The sequence below is a fragment of the Centropristis striata genome, chromosome 19 (genome assembly GCF_030273125.1).
Source record: "Centropristis striata isolate RG_2023a ecotype Rhode Island chromosome 19, C.striata_1.0, whole genome shotgun sequence".
Lineage (NCBI taxonomy): Eukaryota > Metazoa > Chordata > Actinopteri > Perciformes > Serranidae > Centropristis > Centropristis striata.
The window spans coordinates 24,456,292-24,474,112 of NC_081535.1; the positions used below are offsets into that span (position 1 = coordinate 24,456,292).

The window sequence follows — 17,821 nt, forward strand, 5'->3', positions numbered from 1 at the left end:
CTTCATCTTGTCAACCATCCTACCAACTGATCTGCTTTTTTTAACTTCTTAAGTGTCCTTGTTCTGTTCTGTGTTTTTTTCTATTGTTGTTTTTATCTATGCTACCTCAGTATTTTATTTTATTCTATTGTATTTTATTTTTATTGTACTTGAATACCGGACTGCTGTGACAACCGAATTTCCCTTCGGGGATGAATAAAGTAATCTATCTATCTATCTATCTATCTATTGTGTCACCATCACATCAATAATAATGGAAGTAGAGATATCTGTCTGCTGGATCTCGAGATTAAACTCGACGATATTTTTTGCCGCGTTGAAAATCAGTCTTGCCAGATTTGGGAGTTATCCAAACTTCTATTTGTGACCTGTGGGGCAGTGAAAGGAAAAGAAGAAGAGGAGGAGAAGGAGGGGAAGCAGCACGCAGCCATGATGACATCACAGGGGCTCGTTAAGAAGAGGAAGAAAGAATCGAATCTGACCAGTCCTCCTGCAGCAGTCTCTTACAACTGCAAAGCCGGGGTGTGCAAATTGCTAACAGGCTAACAGTTAGCTCTGTAGCAGTACAGTGTGTATGTGCTGCTGCTGCAGGAGGTGTTCACTTAGCGATCTGTTTGTTTGTTTACAACAAGTATCTGACACTTTGTGCACACGTAGTGAAGCCGGTTAATTCACGATCGCTATGTTTATGATAATCAGCCATGCTGCTTTGTTTTGATTAGCTGCTGATGTTGTGCAGTTAGCGATGGCGGCCACAGTTGCGTCTCCCGTGTTTAATCCGTCCTGTATGTGATCACGGATAACGCTGGAAACTGTCGCTAAGCGATTACGCGACAATAAGAACCATACATCACCTCCGGAGTCTCATTAATCCCTCTGGTGGATTTTATTTATTTATTTATTTTATTTGAACTTTTATAAAATTTTAGTTTTAGTTTCAATTTGTGGAAGAAGCAGTTTATTTGACATTTAAAAACTCACGCTTACATCATGCATGTAAAGAGTTATAATTAAACACTTCAAAATGCATGTGCAACTCAGTTAAATAAAAGTCTTTTGGTCCAGTCATGTATTGTGTCATTTTATTTTTCTTAAAATCTCGTGAGCTGAGAGTATCGTCACTCCCATACTGTCTGCTTGGATTTGAGAGAACAGCTCAGTATAACTCTCTGGCTCCTTCATAACTATGATGTCATAGCCAAAATGCAATGGCTAAGTGTAGCTAAAGTTTTTGGCGTACATGAACCACATGTATTCTCTGCATGTGTATGTGTATATACTCTATGTGTATAGTATGTATGTAAAAAAAAAAGTTATACCACCACTTTATACCACAACTATAAATGTACAACTTTGTCAGCCCTGCTTAGCTCAAATGGTTCATGATTGCGACTTTTTTTCTCATTTTGAATTGTTTCACGTGACTTCAACTTTTTTCTCATTTTGGCCTTTTTTTCACGATTTAGATTTTTTTTGTCATTTTGACTTTTTTCATGTGACTTCAACTTTTTTCTTTTCATTTAGACAATTTCTTGTGACTTCAGTTTTTTCTCATTATTTTGACTATTTTCTCGTTGTTTTGATATGAGAGAAAAAAAGGCAAAATCATGGAAAAAAGGTTAAAATGATTTAAAAAAAAGTCGAAATCATGAGAAAAAAAGTCAAAATGAGAGAAAAAAATCAAAATGAGAGAAAAAAAAGTCAAAATCACGAAAAAAGTCAAAATGACAAGAAAATCGTCATTTTAATGAAAAAAATTAAAGTGACAGGAAATTGTCAAAATGAAAATAAAAAGTTGACGTCACATTAAAACAGTCGAATGAAAAAAAAAGTTGAAATCATGGAAAAAAGGTTAAAATGATTTTTAAAAAAAAGTCGAAATCATGAGAAAAAAAGTCAAATTAACTAGAAAATCGTCACTCCCCTACTGTCTGCTTGGATTTGAGAGAACAGCTCAGTATAACTCTCTGGCTCCTTCATAACTATGATGTCATAGCCAAAATGCAATGGCTAAGTACAGCTAAAGTTTTTGGCGTACGTGAACCACATGTATTCTCTGCATGTGTATGTGTATATACTCTATGTGTATAGAATGTATGTAAAAAAAAAGTTATACTACCACTTTAATGGCAACACAACAAGTGAGTAAGTAAACCAAACTATAAATGTACAACTTTGTCAGCCCTGCTTAGTTCAAATGGAGAACATGTGAACGTGACACAGAACTGAGGGGATTTCTAAACTCTTTTCTCAGTCTCAGTACATTGTGAAGCTCGGTTTAAAATGAGGAACATCAGTTATATTTACACGTACACAAGAAACCAGAAGCTAGTGAGAAACACACACAGGAAACTAAGTTACACTACACGTTTACACAATTTTAAGCTCAACACGGTAAAACTTGACCTCCTGCTGCACTCATAAATATAAAGTTAATACATTACAAACAGTTGTTGGAGTCCTCATTTTGAATCCTGTGATATTATTCTTGTACACAGAGAAACACAGGATAGCAACACAGCAGGTTGGTAGTAACACATTACATGTTGCTACATTAACTGAAATGAGTCTTCATCTTAGCTGTGTGTGTACAGGCTCCTCATAGTACAAAGAGACATGCACTAGTGTTTGATATTAATGAGCTGGGCAAATCAGGTAAATAACTTTTCAATTAAAGGTTTGGTTATTCTATTGATGTAAAGGGAATCCAGTAATGCACATGACACACTCTGCTGCTACATTTATGGGAGTAATACTACTTTTACCACCCCACCACTGATAGGAGGGAAAAACATGTAACAAACTTACAATTTAACTAGAAAAGAGAAGGGTGATCCCGTTTCCTCATTCTGCTTGTTCTGCACCAGAACTCACAATGTGCTCAAACTATCCCCAGTGGTGTAAAGTAACAAATTACATTTACTCAAGAACTGTATTTAAGTACTTTACGTGGATTACACTTCAGTATTTCCATTAGATGCTACTTTATACCTCTACTTTAGAAGTAAACATACACTTCACTTTGTTTCATTTATCTGGAATACATTGCTATAGGTTAACGCGACAATAATCCAATAATAGACGGGGTTTCCCCAGTGCTTTATAGGCCTGACATTTCCTCTCCAGACTTTGAAATTGCCCAGCAGTATGTTCAGGGTAATGGGGAGTTTGTTTGTTAAAACCGTATTTCAAGATTTGTCAAGATTGTGCCTTTTTGTAAGACTCTACATATAAGTATTTTCAATAAATGGTTTCTAATAACACATAATTGTCATAATTTCGAAATTCCTGTCAACTTTTAACATATTTTTTTTACAAAAACACGGTGGACCGCTGGTGGGCTTCTCTACCACCAGGCTTAGCAAGTTTTCTGGGGGAAACCCTGATAGACATTTATCATTGTAACAGACTCAGATTTTATATTAAGCTTATCTGCCGACTAGCAGAGGTAGTTTTGCATTCCTGGCAATAGGCTAAAAACAAGCCTCACCTAGTCTGCTGCAGGCCACATTTGTTGCCACTCAAAAACTACCCAATGGTTGCTCTCATTTGGACCATGGGCAGAATAATTCCTTACCCGATATGTTCTGATCTAATCATGTGATGCGCTAGGGCTGAACAATTTTAGGAAAAGATCTAATTGTGATTTTTTTTCTGGCAGAAATAGTGATTTCAATTCGATTCATGATTTTCTTCAAATCCACCTTCAGTGCAATATTCACAATATGTACAATGTGCAGTGTTGGTTATTTATTCCCTGGATGTTGTGCATGTGTAAATATCAATCAGCAATTTAGAGAGTATAAAAACAACACTCGGCTGGAAAAAAAGTTCTACAACCAGTGTTTCCCACAGGATATTATGAGACTATGAGGCAGGGACCCGAACAAGAAAAGCCTAAATCTGGTGGCCTCTCGCACATTCTAATGCCACTATTCCTTCATAGACACTAATCTTAATGATTGCTTATGTCATGCATACTGTGGTGGATTCTGTTAACACAGCCACATGCTCTTATTTTGAAAGCTACATGTGTTTTTATTTTGAAGGTGGGTCTAACACGTTCTTACCGCCTTGCAAATACATGCACCGGGAAAACAAGTGGAGGCTCGGCCGCAGTGTACGTCGTTCTCTCCCAGAACATCGTGATGTCATGTGGAATCTGACACTTGACCTTTATAATTTGATCCAATTAGACATCTGTGTAAAATGTTACCATAATTAGAAATGAATTGTTGGGTTTTGGCCAACAACATATTTTGTGAGCTCACAGTGAGCTTGACCTTTAACCTGCAAATCTAATCACTTCATCCTTGAGTCTGAGTTGGTGTTCGTGCCAAATTTTCTCACTTTAATCAAAATGGAAGGTAGTCCTGGACTTAAAATGGACATTTGAGCAACATTTGAAGACATTTCCTTTGGCATTCCAGAGATACTGGTTCACAAAACTGAGACAGATGAATGGACAACCTGAGAAAGTAATGCCCCAGGCCACTGAAGCATAAAAAGTCAACAATCGGTTTCAGTTCTGGTGACAAAAACCAGCATGATAGAACTGATATTCTCACAGTCCAACACCTGGTCCCTCTAGTCGCACATTCCCCGCCCCCTCCATTCCTACATTCTCTACCTGTCCACAGGATGGGCTCTGACTTTTCCTCCAGTCACCTGACTCTCAAACCCAGCCACTCCCTTCTGACCTGCAGGAAACCCTTCAGCCTTTCAAAACCAGGTGGCAACCTCCAGGTCTGAGCAGGGAGGCAAACCAGGAAGTGTCTTAAGCTGCATTCTACCAAAAATTCCAGCAGAGGGCGCCAAGTTTGGCTGCAAAAAAAATCTGTCCATTCATTTCAGAGCAAAATGAGAAAATTTCTTACTTGATTTATGACCTCAGAAACACTATAGTCTCAATCGCTACTACAAAAAAAATCTTCTTTGATGTTAATAGTGTAAATAATTTAGAAGATAGAAAATAAAGAATCGTATGATTTGGGGCTTGTCTACCTTTGATTGACAGGTCACTAACAAGGCGAGCCGTCATCAGGAGAGAAGCAGAACAATGCGTATCCACGGCAACATGTCAATAAAGTTACATAAAACGTTATATAGATATTAAAAAGGACGTTTAGCGGTTTGGTCTCATAACTTTGACCCTTTCACTGTATTTTCACTTAATGACAGTTTATTTAAACGCTTTGTTCAGTAAAAATGTCTAATGGACTTCTGAGGCTTATACTAGCATCAGTATTTGAGAGTTTAAAAATTATTTGATTATCTATCAGCAGATATTTGTCCTCTGTACTAGTACAGTGGCTATGAACAGCTGATAAGTTCTGCAATAAACGCTTGGTCAGAATGTAGTTTACTTATTTTTTATTCCAATATATCAGAATATATTTTGTTGATTAATTCGATACTATGTTAATATTTGACTGGAACCAGCAGCACCTTTAGGTGGAGGAAATCTAAAATGAAAAATGGAAAAACTCAAAACCTAATGGTAATTGGGGCATGTCCAACTCCACTTTATCTAGTTAAATTTAACCTGGGGGCAAAGTAAGGCGCAAGATGTATCTAGTCTCTTAATTAGTCATAGATGTGTATTGGATGTAACATGAATTAAACCAATCAGAGTGTCATCTCCCATTCCATTTGAAAGCCAGGTGCACTTGGACCTGGTGCACTGCCATTTATATGACAAATTCAGCAAACTGGAGAAGTTTTCTGCTGAGGAAACAGTTTTGCTCGTGTATGATGTGATAGCCAGACTGCATAGGGACAGCTGGCATCAGTCTCCAAATCATCTGACGGGAAATTACAGATGTCTGTTACAGCCTGGCTGGACAAACAAAGTCCACTGCCGAGTGGACTCTCTAGGTCTCCAACACACTGAGTCTACTCGGGCTGAGCTAGGGACATTTGTTTCTTATAGAACTCATTTAACCTCACTAGAAACTATGAGTGCGTCTAACACAGGGATGGTCAACTTAAATGCTGGAGAGGGCCACAATTTTTCATGGACACTACCACAGGGCCACATATAGGACCGTGCACTTAACCAGATATGATGAAACTGCAATTTTAAATGTATTTACAGTGCAGTAACTTAACATATTTCATGCTCGAATGCAGTGATTCCCAACAGGGGGGGCACTGTTTTTTTTCAGTGCAAGAACAGCAGAACAACATTAACTGCAAGAAGTAATTTTGTGTATTTTTACACTGCATTTTTAAGATTTCATGCTCAATGCATGTAGTTGTACTGAGGGCCACCTTATGCAGCCCCCGGGCCCCCAGTTGCCCATCCCTGATCTATAAGACTTTAACTCAGAATCTCTGTTACAAGTCCAAGTTATATGATGTCAGTTTTCACAAGTATTTTAGTGGCTGACGCTGGATTTCTCTGCAGCAACATGTTAGAACTCACTTCAGGCCTCTGGCTGTAGAATGCACAGCTCACTGTTGTCATTCAGCACAACATGCTGCTACACAACAGTGCTTCTAGTTTCTCTCTGTTGGTTATTTTGTCAGTGTCAGTGGCTTCATGTCCAGACACACTGGGATCTTTTTCTACTTTGGTATGACAGGGTTTGAGTTTCAGTACAGAGCCTGGAAATGGCCCAAAAACTGCATAAAACAAACATTCAAGTCAAGATGGCCGACTTCCTGTTGGTTTTAGGATAAGGGTCCAAGAGGCCTTTTGATGCGTTTGATGCATTGGGTTCCACTCCAGATGCTTAAAATATCTAAATTTTCATCCTGACCCGTGTGCCAAGTTTCACAACTTTTAAGTATGATAAAGCCTCCAAAAAGTCAATTCATTTCCCTGTCGTTCTTGCAATAGTTCCTATTGCATTCACGGGAATGCACATGCATGTGCACAGTCTCTGACAAAAAATAGTAAACATGGATGTTAACAATGAAGCTTTCAATTTTTTTTTAAATCTAAAAAAAAATAATCAGGAAGTAAATGCATTAAACATGTTTGTCAGGCACATGATGTGTTTTGGTGAGAAATGAAGGAAGTGAACTTTAAGCACTGGTTGAAGTTAGTCTGGAGTTTAAGAACTCACCAGTGCACATTAAAGACCCTTGTATAAGTCTACTTGAATGTAAAACGGGATGTGGTCATATTTATTATGCAACAGTATTTTTGTTTACCTTGAATTTGTGTCTGCAGAGTCAACAGAGTAAATCATCCATCAGAAGGATTTGAACACACTCTCCTTATGGCGGATTTGGTCTCCACCAACTCCCCCTCCTGCTAAATACGCCATTATGTTCACTAGCTAGACTCCAACTGTGTCTGCCTGCTGTTTGCGGCTCAACATGTAGTGTGCAGTTTGTTTATCATTGTTTTTTCACTGAAAATAAATGAGGATGATGATAGTGATGAGACTGGGCCAGTAGACAGAAAGCAGGTGGGCCATGAAAACCAAAGCAATGGAGAGGGGTCTGGCTGCAGACCTGCACTATCAGGATCCTTCGTTGCAGACCTGCACTGTGAGGTCTCCTGCACTGTGAGGGCCGGAAGTTGATTTGAAGCCTTTCAAAATAAAAGCGAGTCTACCGGAAACATGTATTTTTCAATGTTTCTTTCCCCATGTGAAGTGTGGAGACCACGACGTGAGTAAAAGTCAAGTGACAACAACTTTTCATCATACGGAGAAACAGAAACATCTAATCTTAATCACTAGAACGTTACGTTGCACACTATACATTGCCCTGTAAAGGGGACTTTTTTTGAATTACACAAACATATTTACACATAAAATGTATACATAAAATAAAGACCCAAGAAACAAACACGGGGAACGAAAAATATGTGCTTCCTGTAGACTCGCTTTTATTTTGAAAGGCTTCAAATCAACTTCTAGACCTCATAGTGCAGGTCTGCAACGAAGGGTCCTGACAGTGCAGGTCTGCAGCCAGATATTTTTTTTTTTTGGTTGGTTTTTATCTTGATACTTTCTTGTGTTTTTTTAATCTTATCCAGTTGAACAGGAAATATATACATTTTTTTATATTTTTAATTGAACACATCAATACACATAAACATTTTCACAATGTATACATAAAATAAAGACCCAAGAAATATGCGCGGGGAACGAAAAATATGTGCTTCCAGTATGCTCGCTTTTATTTTGAAAGGCTTCGAATCAATTTCCGGTCCTGACAGTGCAGGAGACCTCACAGTGCAGGTCTGCAGCCAGATTCTTTTGAAACAATGAGCAAAGTGAATATCACTAAAAGAAAAAACAGCTGGACATTTTGTTACTACTTTTGAGAAAAGCAGGTGCAGATTGGGTGATTGTGGGATACAATAACTGCAAAAAGTCTTCAAGATCCTGGTGGGGCTGAGCTACGTAAGTGTGTTATAAGGACAGCTGTGGAGATGATATATTAGCTGCAGAGTGAGAGTCTAGAGTGGGTAAACAGAGTTGGCATCAGCTCAGAGGGATTGAATGTCACAACATAGACGGCCTGACACTCTCAGCCTCATATCCTGCTGACACTGTAACACTATCAGTTCCTCCTTTTTCAAGCTTCATGACAGGCGGATGTAGCTAGAGTGGAAAGCTCAGAGGGCATCAGATCTCAGGATACAGCTATCAAAATGAATGTTGGGAATTACAGTAACACACAACGATAGATTTAACGAGAACAACAACAGGAAAACTGCCTCTTCATGCTAATTATGAGTGTATTCTACCCCCTGAAACTTATTCTTTTGACCAACACAAGTTCCAGGGGGTTATAGGTTTATCATTATATTATAACAAGGTGTAAACAAGCTGAGTCACAATGGGGTTATGAGGTTTGTTATAGAATATCACTGACCCTAGTTGTTAATGGGGATATATGAATTATTATTATTTTAAGTTCATACTTTTTGGTTTCTAATAGAACATTTTTACTTGCTTAAATGTGACACGCATGTTCAGCCTGGCACACTGCAAAAAAAGGTGTGCCTAAAAACGAGATAAAAACACCTTTTTAAATCTGAGGGAAATGATCTTGCTGCATGGACAAATAATTTCACTTGACAAGATTTCTTAAATTAAGATTATTAAATCTAGAAATAAGCATTTTGTACGCTTAAAATAAGAAATTAACTCTTAAAACAAGATAAATTAAAGCTGCAAGCAGCGATGAACTGGCCCGAGCAGAGTGACCTGACAATTATTTGTTTCTTACCAAGATAAAAAATAAAAAAACATTTAGAAGTGTTAAATAATTTATATTGTTTTGAGAGTTAGTTTCTTAGTTTAAGAGTACAACATGCTTATTTCTAGATTTAACAATCTTAATTTAAGAAATCTTGTCAAGTGAAATTATCTGTCCATGCAGCAAGATAATTTCCCTCAGATTTAGTGTTTTATCTTGTTTTTAGACACACCTTTTTTGCAGTGCACAGAGCTACAAAATCACCACAGTTTGAAGGTGGGCACCAATGATTCGTGTCGCCAATCTGATCAAATGTGTAATATCGACACAATGTCCCTTTCTGTTCCTGAGTTACCTTGGCCTTTGACCATCAAAATCTAATAAGTTCATCCTGAAGTCTAAGTGGGAGTTTGTGCCAAAGTTGAAGCAATTCCCCCAAATGTATTCCTGAGATATGGTACTTATGAGAATGGGAAAGCCTTATTTTCTCAAACTCCCTGTCTGAAGATATCTGTACTCAGTCTGTCTGAAACACAGCCGGGCTTCAACAGCACTGTAGCACCACTTTGACCATACAAAAACTCATGCACCTCATTTAAAGACACAGTAACTGTTTATGTGCAAGTGTACCTGCTTCTTATGAAGAAAGACATGGACAAAATGTCAAAGACATTTGCACTTCACATTTATTTTATTTCTTTAACCTGTTGCTGCACCGCAAAAAAAGAAAAGTTTGGTGAACTCAAAATTTCAAGGCAACAAACTTCAATAAAATTAATTATAAGTTTTGTTTTTGAGTCTGCTCAACTCTGAATTCAGATTTTTGTCGACTCAACTGTAAGTTGTACTAACTTATAATTTAACATTGTAATAACTTTTAATCCTTACTTGTGCTAACTTCTGCAATGTGCTGAATTACCACGATTGTAACGCCGCTATGAAATGTCAGCTAATGTTGCGACCACAATTTCGAGTTAGCATTGATACGCTAATGGCTACTCTTGTAGCTGTAACAAGCAGCGCCGCTAGCATCAGTTAGCCGCTAGCATCAGTTAGCCGCTAGCGTCAATTAGCCGCTAGCATCAATTAGCCGCTAGCATCAGTTAGTCGCTAGCTTTCGCTAATGAATTTCACCGCTTTCCCACATTTCACAACAAAGAAACAAGAGTTATCAGAACTATTGTCCCTTGTTGTGAACCCCAACTTAAAGATATAAGTAACAACAACTCACAAACTTGTTTTTGAGCAGACAACTGGCTTCCTTTGTTGTGCTAACTTACAATATTGCCCTAAGTGTCAATAATTTATATTTCCAAGTTTTACCAACTTAAATCACTGATTAAGGCCAAAAAATACAAGTTGGCTTTTTTGCAGTGTGCCAACTGCTACTCATTTTTAATTTAATAGCACATCCACATTATTGTTTTCAAACCAGAAAGAAAGTGAGCAAAGTAAATACCTGATGTAAAGCGTGTTTTGTGACAGCCTCTTGTCCAGTCAAGATGACCAACTCTGGCTTTTTTCTTTCTGGCTGAAGAAAAAACAAAAAACAGACCAGGTTATAATCATTTTGATTCAACTGTGATGTCAGTTATATTAGTGGCTTCCTCTGGATTTGTCTGCAGCAACATGTTAGGACTCACTTCAGGCCTCTGGCTGTAACCTGCACAGCTCAGTGCTGATACACTATTGTCAGCACAACATGCTGCTACACAACAGTGCTTCTAGTTTCTCTCTGTTGGTTATTTTGTCAGTGTCAGTGGCTTCATGTCAAGACAAACTTGGATCTTCTTCTACTTTGGTATGACAGGGTTCTTGTGAGATCCGGCTCAGATGCACTGATGTCATTTCCTGTTTTAAAAAGCCTTCGATGCCATAAAAGGGCATTTCAGCTGTCTGTATACTCCCAGCTATGATTCAGCTGGGAGCAGTGTATCCTGTCTACCATGAATGTAAAAACAGTTTGTTTGGCTTAAGGAAAGATAAGAGGGGGTTAATCTAAAGCTCATTCAGGTCACTATGTTGCAGTCCTTCAAAAGAAATGTAGGAGCAAAATGGCAAGACTACTTCCCCCTTACACTCTTCTAGTTTGATTAGCATCAAACCACAGCCTAAGAACGTCTGGAGACTTTGGAAAATGTACTGTGAATATGTCCCACTCCACCCTGACTGAAAGAGGAAGTGCTGAGTCACAACAGTAATTACTGAGAAATGAGGAAGAGTGCACATCAGATTGGCAGGAACACAACAGTTAGGAAGCTTAGAGAAATAAACATTAATCAGCGTATTTCGTTAAACGATATACTAATTATTAATTACTATTATAAGCATGGACACCGTAAAAAACTCTAACTTATAAAGTGTTAAGACTCAAAAAAATAAAGGGTAAAAACATAATCAGATATATTTAGCTGGGATCATTACAGAATGAGAATGTTCTGTTCTCTAGTTGTGGAACAATTTCACAACTTTTGCAGTGATGTGTTCACTGAGCATGCAACTCTCCATTCACTTAACTCAGCATATGTCTATTTAGTTTAGGTTGTTTAGAAACATCTTGAGCTTATTAGCGCAGATGGCAGCATGCATTGTATCTCTTGTATTCAATTCCTCCAGAAATGCATTTCTCTGTTTCTACAACAGTCTCAGATGAGTCACATGGTGTCATCTCTGTTGATGATTAAAGGTGAGCAGACTATGATGAAGTGTCGCAATCACCTCTCAGCTTTGTGACAAGTCATACCATGAGGCAGCATGGTGCATAGGGGAGTCAAACCTCAAATAATAATTAGACATTAACGCTTATTGAGAGCGAAACCTTTAACTCTGCATCACTCCACTTTACAGCTGTTCCAAACCTCTTTTTCTTTTTTCTTTTTTACATTATCTTACTTTGTAGTAAACTTCATATTGCAAAGATGAACATATTTCCACAAATAACATTTGACCTTAATGATGAATGCTTGTCTGAAGAAATAGAGGGGAGGTGTGCTTTACAGTGGTGAATATGACACATACTTCATACGAGGGCTGCATGATTATGGCCAAAATGATAATCACAATTATTTTGATCAATACTGTAATCACGATTATTAATCATGTTAGGGGCAAACATGTGTATTTTTATTGCACTACTATTAATTTATTACAATAGGAACAGTTTTTAGTGTGTACACAGAGTGTCTGGTGCTTGTTGTAAACAAACAGAGATCACTAAGTGAACACCTCCTGCAGCAGCAGCACATACACACTGTACTGCTACAGAGCTAACTGTTAGCATGTTAGCAATTTGCAGACTGGACGCTAAGGGGTTAACATCCCCTCTGGCTCTGCAGCTGGGAGAGACTGCTGCAGGAGGACTGGGCTGCTTCTTACTCTTTTTAAGAAGAGTAAGAATGAGTCTCCAAAAGTCTCCAATAACAGCAGAAAAAGTCGCTGGATTTGTTGCCAGTCGCTTTTTTTGAAGAATAGTCGCTAACGGCGTCTGAAAAGTCGCTAAATATAGCAACAAAGTTAAAATATAACATTTCTTTGTACTATTAAGTCTAAAATACACAAATCTTTGAATAGAGTTGTGAAACACTGATGCATCAGTTGTGTGTATTGGACTGCTGACTGACAATGTGGCTGCTTTTTTATGATAAATAATAATACCAGAAGTAGCTGATATAAAGTGTCAGTCCAGACCAGTCTAGACTTCCACTGTAAAGTGTCAACAGTCAACTGTCCTGCCTGTCCTGTCAGATACTGTATCTCAGCCTCTATCTCACGTCCTTCAGTCCAGCCTCTGTCTTAAAGAGTTGAGGAACTGTCTACCAACATCCAGAGGCATATTACAACAGCTTCTTATCTTAATATGCCAGAGAAACAAATTTTAGTTACACTTCGACTCAGTGGCGGTTCTAGACCAATTTTAGTGTGGGGGCCAAGGAGGGGCCAGTGTTTAATCAGAGGGGCACATTAGCACATTCAAAAATGGCAAAGATGATATTTAAGCATTCAAAACCTTTATTTTAGCTTATTTAAACATCTAATTTAAGTATATGTACAAATACATTGATTTAAGCAATGAGACTCACCAAGAATAACATTTCTCATTTTTGTGCACAATCACTTTTTTTTATATTGAAAGTGCAGTACAGTGAGAATGATCTTTTTATATATATATATATATATATATATATATATATATATATATACATACACATACATACATATATATATACATATAGATATATAGATATATATATATACACACATATATATACATATACACATACATATATACATATACACATATACACATACATATATACACATATACGTATACATATATATATACACATATACGTATACATATATATACACATATACGTATACATATATATATACACATATACGTATACATATATATATACACATATACGTATACATATATATATATACACATATACGTATACATATATATACACATATACGTATACATATATATATACACATATACGTATACATATATATATACACATATACATATACATATATATATACACATATACATATATACATATTCCATCCCAATTGTTCGGTTCGACTGTCTCGGTTCAATGTGGAGAAATGTGTAGGTATGGTGAGTGGGAAAGAGCCAGAGTTAGAAGATGCGCCAGCAGCACTCTATAGGTCTGCTGTATGGGAACACGTTGCATTTAGAGTGACCTACGATGACGGCGGTAAGAAAGTCACTGATTCACATAAGAGATACAGTATGCTTCCATCTATCCACATAAACTCTGAGACGGCACAGCCAGCTCAGACTAGGGCCCAATAACTACAGGGCTCTGCTAGAGTCCTGCAATCGTTTCAGATTTTCTCAATTTTCAGGTTAGTTTTGTGGATTTTGAGCTTGTCATGGTTAACCCAGAGAGTTTGGAAGGAGATATGCTTTTACATGGAGTATAGCATATCATTCAGTACACTGTAAAAAAAACAACTGTTGTTTTTATGGCAAAAAACGGCAGCTGTGGTTGCCAGAACTTTACTGTAATAAATACAGTACTGTAAAATGATATTGGCACTGTTGATTTCACTTTTAAGATTGCCATTTCATTCCATTTTTCACTGTATAAATAAAAAGTTTTTCCATCAAAACAAATGCTGTTCTGCCATATAATTGACAAGAAAATACTCTATAAATGATGCATAAATTAAAGATTTTACCATTTAATATTACAGTATATTTTTGTTAGAGATATGGTGTTTAGTACATTTAACAGTTTTACAAAAGATAAATGCAATAATTACAGTGATGGCTTGTATATATATTACAGTATAGTTTTGTTACAAACACTGTGCCACTGAATTTTACAGTGGAGTAATGTATTTTTCAAAAACAAACAAACTGTAAAAAAAACAAAACTGTTTTGGCCGATATATACATTTACGGTGTTTCATTGCTACTGAAACTGAATTAACTCATTTATCATTTTACGGTCATTTACTGTCATGGTTTAGCAATCTTTCACCGTAAAAGCTACAGACATTTTTTACAGTGTACCACTTGTATGCCAGACTAGCTATTAAAAGTACAGCCACACATGCTGGACATCATACATCATACACCAAACGTATGAAAGCAGGCCTGCCGATGTGCATTCAACCCATATTGGACCTGACATTAGTCACCTCCTGCTGTGTGTGTCACTGTTAATAGGGACTCTAGTCTGCAATGTGCTTTATACAGAACAGAGCAGTACAATGACAATCAGCTTCACGCTATTATGAAAAGAAAAAGTCCAATTTCAATGAAAGCTATCTTTTGTAACATTTGATTTATTGGATTTTTGTGATGGTATTTGTGTTATCCCTAAATTATAATATGAAGTTTTTTATGTTAAGTGCAAATATCGGTTATCAATGTCCTTGATTACTACTAACTGGTCGAGTCCTTCCACATTAAATAGGTCTGTATTGTCACTGCTTTGCATTTTTATAAATTTAACCCATAAGAACCCATGGTGACACCGGTGTAACAAACACTTTAAATCTTCTCGAATCTCTCATATTCAGCTTTATGCTTCCCCTTAACTTATTAAATCCCTAAGCGACACATACTCAACACCCTGGTGTGGTGGTCATGTGACTGTGACAGGAAGTGAAAATGTGGCTGTGACTGGAAACATAAATGTGAAAAAGTAGCTAATTTCAAAAAGCGTATTTTTTGTTCCGAGGCTAAATTTAAACCCATTTAACAATTCTAATCCGTTAACAGGGTGTCCTGTATTGCATTTAACTTGTTCTGACCAGAAAATGTGTCTAGTTTTTTTATTTTAAAATAAGAAATATTGTAATATAAATACATAAATACCATAAACGCCCAATGTAATGTATATGTCACATAACAGATCTTTAACATTTAGGGGTAGTATTTTTGAAAAAACATAAATGTGTTGCAAGGCAGAATATTTGAAGTTGCACGTGACATCAGAAACACGAATAGCCGGTAATATAGTGGGACTTTTGCGGGAACGCACTATGAAAGAGCCTTATAATAAGCAATTTAGGCCCAAAACGCCTGGAAAAAATGCCTGTAAAACCTCTGGGCGATTTTAAAATAACCCCCTAAAACCTGAAGTTTTTCTGGAAATTCAATAGAAGTGTCAACGCTTCCTACTAAATAATAGATTTTTCAGCCTCTGTAGCAGATAGAAATTAAATTCAAAAAGTATTTGAGAGCTTATAGCTGTTATATCTGAGCTCCCTCCGCTATAGTGGTCTTCCGCCATGATTTCAAAGTTCTGGAAAAGTCCCATGTTGCATTGCGACACTCCCACATGTATTCTGATGCATTTCATTGGCCAAGAGACCAAAAATAGGTGGAAAAAACTACAAATACAACAAAACGACGTATATGATTTCCTGGCTTTAATGGTAGAATAACACAACAGCGCCCCTGGTTTTAATGGTAGAAATGTGGTAATGCTTTCCCGGCTTAAATGGGATAATCTGGTCATGGGTCAGGTGATCGCTCACCTGTGTCTGTTCAGGTAACATCTCTTCTTCTTTTTTTTTCTTTTTTTTTACCAGCGGCAACACTGTGATGTTATTTGCAACTTCAGCAATATCTGCTGCCTTCAAGTTGGAAACACAGGCCCACTCATGCACCGGAGCAGGTTTGATTATCTCATCCATCATCAAACTTTATTTATATAGCGCTTTTCAGACATAAAAATGCAACACAAAGTGCTTTACAAATAATAAGAATAAAAACAAACAATAAAAAATGACAAAACCCACCCCTCCCTACCCCACATACACATCTGTAAGTATACATACACAAACATGCACACACACGCATTTAGTCATGCACGCACACAAACACACACACACTCAGACTCACACACAGCACATATTGATTGACAGTGTAGAGACATGGCAGGGCACCGAGGATCCAGATGAGGAAAAGCAACCTGTAGGAGCATCCACACTGAGAGGTGCCAGAGCCCACAGCCATAGAGGACGCCGTCACAGAGACCACCACGACCCGGGGAGACCGGGGCGGACTCCACACATGGTGCAGAGCCGCCTAGTCCCCCGGGCCCAGGGAATCTCCAAGACCACATCCCCACGGACAGACTGAACACATTCCCCAGTGCGGAGACCCCCATGAGGGAACACTGGAGCTAAAAACTAAAAGACTAAAAGACAACAGGACAGGATAAAAACCAAGAGACTAAAAAACAACAAGACAATCTGTGGCATTAGTGTTGATGGCTAGAACTGGTTACATGGAACCAACCAGATTGAAGAGTGGCGACAACAGACCATCACTCTTGTAAATGAAAGTATAGAAACACTGACGGTAAAGCAGTGTAGCAGAACTAAATAAAATACACTGTGGTGAAGAGCAAGTTGACCACGAGTTCACAGTGCTGCAGAGTGCATTCGGCTCTTTGCAACCAATGAGCTCTAATATCTCTGTTCCCAGCCGAACTCGAACTTCCTGTGTGATACGCCTTCATCAGCCCTGCTGCCTGCACTGCTGCAGCAGCAATATCAACTCACAGTCACTGCACACCCTGCACCATCATCCACACCAGGAAATCTACCTGTACGGGAGGTCTCTGCCTTAAGTGGTGTCAGATTTAAGACCACATTTTCAGGTCTCTTGGCCCTGATAACTGTACAGGCTGTTTCATAAATGGAACTGTAATACTGTTTTATTTTAAAAAAACAAATTTGGTCAGTCATCTTTGAAATCGGCACCACCCTGCTGCTAAAAGAGACTGAGTAGACACAGCTGCAGCTCCGTACATTAAAAATAGACTTTATGAAAGGGGGACAACAGTAAGGACAGTAGTCCTTTTTACTTTGTGTCAGCTGTTTGCTAAACTTTGTCTATGTTGGTTACATGGTTGTGTAATTGCTGCTGTAATCTATCATTTGTATCTCCTCCCCCTGCCACCAACAACAACAACAACAACAAAGATGGGTAAGGGATGTAGGTGTGGAGACTTGGGTTGTCACGATACTAAAATTTTAAACTCGATACCGATACTCAGGAAAATATTCGATACTCGATACCATTTTCGATACCACAAGACCCCAAAATTTAACAGAAATAATTTTTTAACAAGAATAATGCAACATGTAAAAATTA

The 17,821-nt window shown here is 37.8% G+C and overlaps 1 protein-coding gene across 1 annotated transcript in view; it reads right to left on the reverse strand.

The window, feature by feature from the left end:
- The window catches only part of tln1 (talin 1), a 122,633-nt gene that overhangs the window by 90,149 nt on the left and 14,663 nt on the right, over nt 1-17,821 (reverse strand). The window contains exon 2 of the mRNA XM_059357594.1: nt 10,628-10,699. The gene's annotated coding sequence lies outside the window, so the exon portion shown is untranslated. The remainder of the gene's footprint in view (nt 1-10,627; nt 10,700-17,821) is intronic.